Raw genomic sequence first — 9604 nt, forward strand, 5'->3', positions numbered from 1 at the left:
ATGCTTCAGTAAGTATTGTGAGATTCACTGTATGTCTATTTTTCTCTTGCTCTGAATCTTTAAGAGTTTGCTATGAATCTTGCTCTAGGAGGTCTTGGTCTCAATTATAAAGTAAATATTATAGATTTTTCTCACTTTTTTATGATTTTTTCCTTGTAGAAAAATGTTTTGTTGCCTTGTGAAATGATGTTTTCATAAATTTGTTTGAGTAATACTCGATACAGTCTTGAGTTATGCTAGAATCATGTATTCTTTTTTAAAAAAGAGGGGTCAACTGTTAAAACGTTAATTTTTTTAATAATTTTTTCATGAGTTTTTTATGTAGTCACATTTTTAAAAAAGAGTGCAGTATTTGCGTATTCTATGACAATAAATATCATTTATCTGTTATTTTATGGTGAACTTTTTCTACTCGTTTTTCTACTCACGTCTAGTGCTGCTCCATTCAACACTGGTCGTGGATTCAATCTGATCCACCCCCATCTTTCTTGCTACTCTGGCCTTGATCCATGCTTGTTGAGACAACCTCACGGCACAGGCCAATATTGTTGACCACTTGTAACTTGGAATCGTGTCTCTTGATTAATCAATCCAGAGCAAAATATGACGACATTTCTTAGGCCAGTTTGGTTGCAAGTCTTAGTTGATATCAATTCAGTATAATTTAATTTTAAGTTGAGTCTAACATCTAAATATTTAATTATCAAATTATTAAATTCATCTTAACTCAACCTTCTTATACGTGGGAATCATAATTTTTTCAACTCAACACATCTTTATACGTGAGATTAATAATTTTTTTCAATTTTTCATAAATAGTACTAAACTCATCCTAACATCTAAATACATCTAAACTCATTTTAGATGGGTTTCACATAACTCTCTCCACCTACTTAACTCACTACTATTCCTAAAGAATTCAGTTCAGCTCAGTTTAATATCCAAACTCAGCCTTAATATATCGTGATGTCACGGTCCACAAATCGAACTAGAAAATATTGTAGAAAATGTTATTACAAATGAAAGAGAAAAGCTTGGGACTAGATGGATTTAAAACAACTTTTCGCACCAATTAATGGTAATGTGCCACGTAGGCATTCCAGGAAAACACCACAAGAAGCTGCATTCACCCGATCGCCTCTTTTCCTTTGAATTGCTCTCCCTCATCAGAAAAATAGAACACAGAACAACAGAAAAAAGGAGAAGACCACACGGCACCAAAAAATGAAACTCCATTCCCATTGCCATTGCCCTCATCATTAGCCAATATCATCCCCACGGCACCTGCGGCAAGAGCATGATACCCCTTTTCAACTCTTCCAATTTCGCCACGGAGACATACCAAAATCTTGTCTTTCACTTTCTTGGGATCAAGAGTTCCAGCCTAACAGAGAAGACTACATGGGAATTTTGATTTTAAAATAAAATAATTTAACAGTTGATGATAGAAAAATGGAATAAATTCATTCGTATTATTTGAGCGATAGGAGCATTTGTGCTTACGCTTCTGGAGATGTTGCTACTAATGCATCAGCATCTCCAGCACTGGTCAGTGGATATCATTGCGCTATTTCTTTTGTTTTGTTCGTCGTCGTGGGAGAGGATTTTTTCTCTGAGAAAAGCTTGAGTGCATGATGGAGGGATATAGATTCAGAGGGAGGAAGAGAGATTCGGAAGAAAAGAGGGGATCAGGTAGACGCAGGTTCTTGCGGTGTTTTCTTAGAGTGCCTACGTGGCAATTACTGTTGGCTGGTGTGAAAAGTTGTTTTAAACCCATTCGGCATCAAGCTTTTCTCAAAAGGAAAGAGATATATGTGGCCAGCTTTGCCCTTCATTTTGACCGTTCATATATTTAATTTTTTTTTTTACTTAATGGTTAAGGAAGTGGCTTTTGGTAGATTGATATATTTTTTTATTTTTTAAAAATATTTAAAAATGTGAAAAGGAATGGAACAAAAAAATAAAATATAGAATTTTTACTAGCGAGAATGCCCATCTGTCAAAACTGGGCGACATACTAGCATCACTTTATTAAAAACAGTTCTCTCTTTTTTCCTAGAATTATGAAATGCATAATGGCTTTTACATTTTTGTGGAAGTGTTACGGTTATATAGAGATTTTATAAAAATAAATTTATAAATTTATATGATTTCATATGATAGGTTCAATTTAATTTATAATAAAAATAGTTTAACAATCTAACATACCACATCGTCACTAATTTATAAATTTATTTTTATAAAATATTTTCGTGACTAAAGCATCTTATAGAGAATGTATTTTGGTAAGCATACACTCCCTTATTCGAGAATGAGGCCGCTTCTAAAACATTCCCTCAACCTTGCACCACAACAAGTACTCTTCACCATCTCCGGTAAATGTAAAGCGAAAAAATGGGATAAGAGTTTAGTACGTGGCATTTTTCTGTATTATAGAGTTATGCTATATTCTACATACATGTATCTAAATGTAATTTCAATTGATCTGAAAAAAACAGAAAGCCTTTTATCACATTTCTTATGTATTGTTGTCACAGGGATTAGGCTTAGCAATGCAAATTAATGTTTTGGAGTCTTTATTAATATACTAGCAAACCTGAAAACTTGAACAGGTATACCTCATAAAAGCTGTTTGACAGTGTCTAACCAAGCCTCTAAAATAATGACAACAATAGTACAATAATAATAATTAGAAAAGGAGAATTATTAAATATATAAACATTTTCACAATTTATTACACAATTATGTTTTAATTGAAAAATATTCTTGTAAAATAACTTATAAAAGTAATACAATTGTATAGAAATAGGGTCAATATTTTCAAAATATTGTTGTAAATGTGGTTATATGTGTATTATTCATTTGTCAAAAAAATATAATATATATTCTTCATACATGCTACAATCTATGTCTTCAATTGATATCACATTTCTTTTAATATATAGATGAGTATCTACAAGAAATAACAGTTTTTGTCAACAAACTATTACTGACCAAATAATAGTCTTTCTCAATAATAATAATAATAAAAAATACATAGTAAAAAAGTAGAGAAAAATAGTAGCCTATGATGCATATTACTTTTTTTACAATTATTTTCCCAATTATATTTTAAATGAAGTCTTTTTATCAAACAACTTATAAAAATAGAAAAAAATCTATTCATAATTTATTTTCTCATATGAACCTATCATCTAATGCCACATCATGGAATGATAAGAGAATGATGAAAATTGAGATGATGAGTAGAATTACTCATAAAAATATCACTATTTTACAAAAATACTCTCAACTTGAAATATTCTTATAAAAAAGAATTATATACATATATATTTATTTTTCTCATTACAAATTTGTAAATTTATTTTTATACAGAAGAAAATCCATTGCAAACAAACATTTTTTCAGTGATCAGAGTAATTTATACGATCAAATTTCTAAAATTTCGTTTAAATGTTAAAACTTGGGAAACCATTTAATAGATCCCGTTAAATCAAACTTTTTCTGTGTCTAGAGTTAGGAAAAAAAATTGTGAACTAGCCGTTGCCAACAGAAAAAAGGATATTCTTAACGTATTCTCGTCGTCGTTGTAATGTTCGAAAAAACTTTCGAATTCTCCAACCCAATGTCGTCGGTCTCCTTTCTCCCACACACCTTTTTAAACCCAAATCTTCAAGCCGCTACACTCCCCCATCTTTGTAACTGGAGAGGACATTCTGATCGGTTAAGTCCCACAAGGGCCTGAGCCCTTACTCAAGCCCAAAAGCCTACCTCACTACTTAAAGCCCAACTCAGTATCAAGAGGATTCAGCCCACAGTCAACACCAACTGGATAACTATCCAACGGTGGCATGGGATCCAAACGGTTATCATTCAAATTTACTAAGAGATGAACCCGCATCTCCAGGTTTAAATTTGAATAACAGATATGTCTGTTATCATTCAACAACATAACGATTCAAAGGCTCTATATAAGAGAAGAACCCAGGTATGTAATATTTATATGATTCATTGGTATTAAAGAGTTATCTCAATCACTGACTTAGGCATTAGATGTGTTCCCTCAAACCCCTAAACTGTCTTACTCTTTGTTTGCAGGTGATCGTGAGGCGGTGGAGGTGAAACATGTCCAAAATAGTTGGCGCCATCTGTGGGATCCCTTCTCACAATCAACGTGCTTTTCACATGCTCACCACCACTCAATCTTAGGCAACTAGAGATCAGGAAGAAACTCCGCAAAACATGGAGGGAAGACTTAAAGAAATGGAAGAGATAATAAAGAAGCTCACAACGGAGGTGGACTTGCTGAGAAAGGAGAACGAGGTCCTCAAGGCAAAAACGGATCATCAGGAGAGGATGCAACACCCAATCAGGTTGATAGGGTGGAGATGGAAGCGAATAGTGCGGGCGTCAATAAAGGTCACTAGAAGGATGAGGAAAAGAAGAAGCTGTGCCACGACCTGCGCAGCTTGATGGACAAATACGAGGAGATGACCAAGAAGATAGGGACATCTTCTTTGGTCGACCAACTACTATCCAGCACAAATTTGCCATTCTCTGCCGAAATCATGGCAATGCCTTTACCTCCAAAGTTTAAGGTTCCTTCAGTAGATCTATATGACGGCTCCAAAGTTCCTGTAGAGCATCTTGAGAATTTCAAAACCCATATGATGCTTCACCGATTCTCAAGAGAAATTATTTGTAGGGCTTTCCCTTTGACTTTAAAGGGGTTGGCAAGAGGTTGGTTTGGAGCATTACAATCGGGTTCCATAGATAGTTTCGATGAACTGGGCCGGCAATTCTTGACCCAGTTCATGGAGAGTAGAAGGCGCAAGAGGCCAGCCGCATATTTGTTAGCTGTCAAACAAAGAGAGGATGAAAGTTTGAAAGCATATTTGACACGTTTCAATAAAGAGAAGATGACAACCAATGATCAAGACGAAAAGATTATGCTGGCAGCATTGCTCGGAGGTATTTGGCTGAGCCCTTTCATGGCATAACTGGCCAGGAAAACCCCTTCCACGTTACTGGACAGAGCTGACGACTTTGTTAACGCTAAGGACACACTTATCGCCCTAACTGCCCGATCTGAAGGAAGGAGCGAACGAGAACCAAGAGGAAGTCAAAGGAAAGACCAAGATGGGAGTCAGAAGGCAAGGAGAGACCAACAGAACCTAAGGTGCAATGATAATCTAAGGAGACATAATGGCAGTTATGTGCACTACTCTAGTGCGCACAATCGGGACAAAGCAAAAGAGGAAGCACAAGATAACGATAGTAGGCGAGATAAATATTGTACTTATCATAAAACAATGGGGCATAGAATCGAGGATTGCCACAACTTGAAGCGAAAAATAGAAGAAATGAGAGGCAGTGGCGAGTTGGAACGCCTGGTCGCCCAGAACGCTACCCCTCCACGGCGTGCAAATGACCAAAAGCCCGAGCACAAAAAAGGGAGAAGTGAGAGCCCCAGGCAACAGGAATCACCAAAAAGAGGAAGGAGGTCACAGGAACCTCGTGATTAGAGGCCGAGAGTGGACATGGATCGTGATTAGGTGTGAAGATCATCGAACAAAAATTAAGCATAGACCCGAAGGCGCGTCCAGTAAAACAAAAGAAAACAAACTTCAGCACTGAGAAGTACGAAGCAATCACAGAGGAGGTGGACAGGTTGTTGGCAGCTAGGTTCATCAAAGAAGCGCAATATCTGGAATGGCTGTCAAATGTAGTGTTGGTGAAGAAATCCAATGAGAAATGGTGAATGTGCGTGGATTTCAAGGATCTCAACAAGGCTTGCCCAAAAGACAGTTTTCCAATCCTACAGATAGATCTGATAGTAGATGCAACAGCAGGGCATAAAATGCTAAGTTTTATGGACGCTTATTCAGGGTACAACCAAATCAGAATGAGTAAGGCTGACCAAGAGAAGACCGCTTTCATAACTAACCAAGGCTTATATTGCTATAAGGTGATGCGCATTGGCTTGAAGAATGCGGGGGCAACGTATCAATAGTTAGTAAACAAAATGTTTAAAAGCCAGATCGGGAGAAACATGGAAGTATATGTCGATAACCTGTTGGTAAAAAGCACGGAGCTTGCCAAGCATGTAGAAGACCTCAGGGAAACCTTCTAAGTTTTGCGGCAACATCAGATGAAGCTTAATCCAACCAAATATGCCTTTGGAGTACAATCGGGGAAATTCCTCTGATTTATGGTGTTAGAAAGAGGAATCGAAGCCAACCCAGAAAAACTCAAAACAATTATAGAGATGAAGTCGCCCGTGAATTTAAACGAAGTACAGAAACTGGCAAGAAAGATAGCAGCCCCTAACAAGTTCGTATCCTGATAAACAGATAAGTGTCTCCCTTTTGTTCAGGTGCTTAAGGAAGCTCAGCATTGGGATGCCAAATGCAAAGAGGCATTTACACAACTGAAGGAGTATTTGGCTAACCCACCACTGGTCAGCGGTGGTAAGCAGGGATGGTGGTATAGTCTTACCTGTGATTCCCGCCTACGGTGCACGCGGTAGGGATGATGGTATAGTCCCGCCTGTGATTCCCGCCTTTGGTGCATGTGGTAGGGATGGTGGTAGAGTCCCGCCTGTGATTTCTGCCTACAGTGTCCAATAAATGATTATGTTGTCGGTTATGATTTAATAGTTACGAGTACCATTTTCTGGAAAAATGGTTGGTTTATGTTTGGGTCATTTTCTAGGAAAATGACGGATATTATTCATGGCGTGTTTTTGGCGTGTGTTGAAAAATAATCATTTTCGGAGAAAATGAGGTTTTTGGGTCTGTTTGTTGGTTGCATTAATGTATTTTTATCTCATAGGTTGTTTGGATTATTACTTACATACGGTACCGTTTTATGGTATCGCAGATTTTGATGCAGATGAGGACGACGAGCCTTAGGCTTTGGCTCCGCTAGAGGAGTGATCTGGGGTTGCTCTTGTGTATCGAGATTTATTTTCCCACTTGTTATGTATTTTCCCTTTGTAATATATTTTGGGATAACTGTATAATTCTTTTTTGTACTACTTTTATTTTGGTAAGTCTGTATTTAAAATTATGGTACTCAGTTGACTAGCTTTTAATTTAACCGCTGCGACTTTTGTTATGCACTTTTTGCATGTTGCACACACTTGAGCACTTTTCGTTGGGATACGTGACCCGTGTTGTTATCATCCCGACGTCACGATTCTTGAGTTTCTATATGTGGGAGTCGGGGCGTCTCACCCTAGCTTGTCTGCTCGCCAGTTACTTTTCTGAGGAATTCGTTGAATTTTGAAGTATTGGAAGCAGCCTCACCATCCCTATGCCCACTATAAGTACGATCTCAATTTCTCCCCTTTGGTTTCATATCGCCCCGATACTTGGTTCACAATTACCTGTGAGTCCTCATGTACTTCTACTTCCTTTGATCCCATCCTCTCCACCACAGCCTGTCCTGTCAACAACACCTCATATTCTGGCTCATTGTTGGTAACTTTGAATACTAGTTTCACGACGTAATAGATCTCCTCCCCTTTGTCCATGTTTATGTAGAGGCCAATTACCCCACCACTGAGACAGGACGAACAATCTACATATACTTGCCAAGGACTTCCTTTTAGGGTTTCTTGCGCCTTTTATGGAAAGATGATAAATTCAGCAACGAACACCATTAATACTTGCCCCTTTGTTGTGTTTCTGGGAACGTAGTCAGTGTCGAATTCATTGCGCTCAATCGATGAATTTACTAGTTGACTGAAAGTATTGGGTTTGTGTAAGACTTCTTTCAAGGGGGCCTCAGTCAAGCGAGCTGCCACCACCAATGCTAGTGCAAGCAACTCTACATGAGGGTAACGCGTCTCGGCCCCCTTCAAGGCGTGGCTCATGTATAGGTACTGGCCTCTGTTTTCTACCTTCCTCTTGGATCAACACAGTGGAAGTTGTGTCAGGTATGATTGACAGGTATAGGTAGAGGGTCTCACCTGGCTTAGTCTGGCTTGAGATGGGGTTAGGTAGGTACGCCTCTAGTTGTTTGCTTCGTCGCACTTGTTCCAATTGTGCGCTTTTCACTGCACCTTGAAGAACTATAGGCATTTGTCTGTCAATTTGACACTAATCAACTTAGCACTCGTTCTAAACCTCGTCTAGATTCTCCAGATGTTTCATTTCCAATATTGCCTTAATCTTTTCTTGATTGGATTTGTCAGTGCACACTTGGCTTGATTGAGCTTCATCTTATGTCGGTGCAGGTTCTCTTGAGCCATACTCTATTGGAGCAGGGTCACGTTGCCCCGTAGAGTCTTCACTGATGGGCTGCTCGTGGTTTATGAATGGGCCTTTGGGTTTGTTAGGTGTTACATATTTTCCCTAACATTCGTCATCATTTTTGGGTCCTCCAGTGAAACCGAATATTGGTTTGGGTACTTTAGGGGCTCTCTGTCCCCAACCAAAACTACTCCATTATCGAAGGAGGCATCCACATCGTTGGGTTACCTATAGTCAGTTCTTCTATATACAACTGCCGGTGCGGAATCGGCGCGAAACCAGCTAATATTTTATTATTAAAAAAAAAAGCGGCAAATGAAATATGCAAAGGAGAGAAATTGAAATGGGTCTGTCTTTCTCATTGTGGCCGTCGTTCCTTAAGCAAAACCAAAGAGTTCCTGTGAAGCTGAAGGAAGTGGTGCTAGAGATCACTGGGCGGTGGATGCTTGATCTCCGGTGTCGTCTGTTGCTGCTGACGGTGGAGTCGGTGCCCAACTGTGGCAAGGAATGACTCTCGGTTTGGACGACAATACTCTGCCTTCAAGGCCTCAAAATAGAGCAGCTCTGGTTTTTGCTCTCGATGGACATTGGTGATGGTGTCATTTCTCTGCTGAACGGCTGAGGAGTATGGGTCAACGGGCAGGGTTGGGGGCTTGTGGTGGCGTTGCCCGTGTGAGTAGGGCTGATTCCCGTTTGATGACACGGAGAGGCTAGGCCGAGGGGGCAACTAGGAGCGGCTAGTTGCTTCCGTCGTGTGTCCTGCATGTTTGGAGGTGGAAGGTGGTTCGCGGAGGAGTAGACGTGCAGCGGCTTGCTCTTAAGTTTGGGGTGATGTTGCTCTGTTTCGGTGTAGAAAAACAGAGGAGGATGAGGCTTGCATGCGGCGGTATGTGCGCTGGAAGATTGTCTGTAGGAGGTGTGAGGTGGTGGTCCTCCGCTTGGATGTTGGTGGCAAAGATACGGCTTGACAGCGGCGTGCGGTTGCGAAAATGGGCCGTTAGTTGTCATCGTGTGCATGGTGCAGTAATGCCGTGGGTGTGGAAGTCGTGTAACGGTGGAGGTTTTCTCTTGTGGTTTTATGTGGGTCCTGATGCTGGCTATGGAAGAGCACGCAGCGGTTCTTACGTACGATGGTGTGTCCGTTATGGATGTTTGAAGTAGGCTGTATATCGTGGTGTTACAAGGTGGCTACTTGCAACCGGCTGGGTGCACGTTCGAAACGTTTGGTTTGGCTCGAAAGGTGGTGGTGTTTGGGTCCGTTACGGATGCCTGGTGCAGCGGTGGAAGGGGACTAGAAGCAGAGATGCCCGCAAGGGTTGGAGTGACGCCGCGAAGCTATTGGGTGC

The sequence above is a fragment of the Juglans microcarpa x Juglans regia genome, chromosome 7S (genome assembly GCF_004785595.1).
Source record: "Juglans microcarpa x Juglans regia isolate MS1-56 chromosome 7S, Jm3101_v1.0, whole genome shotgun sequence".
NCBI lineage: Eukaryota > Viridiplantae > Streptophyta > Magnoliopsida > Fagales > Juglandaceae > Juglans > Juglans microcarpa x Juglans regia.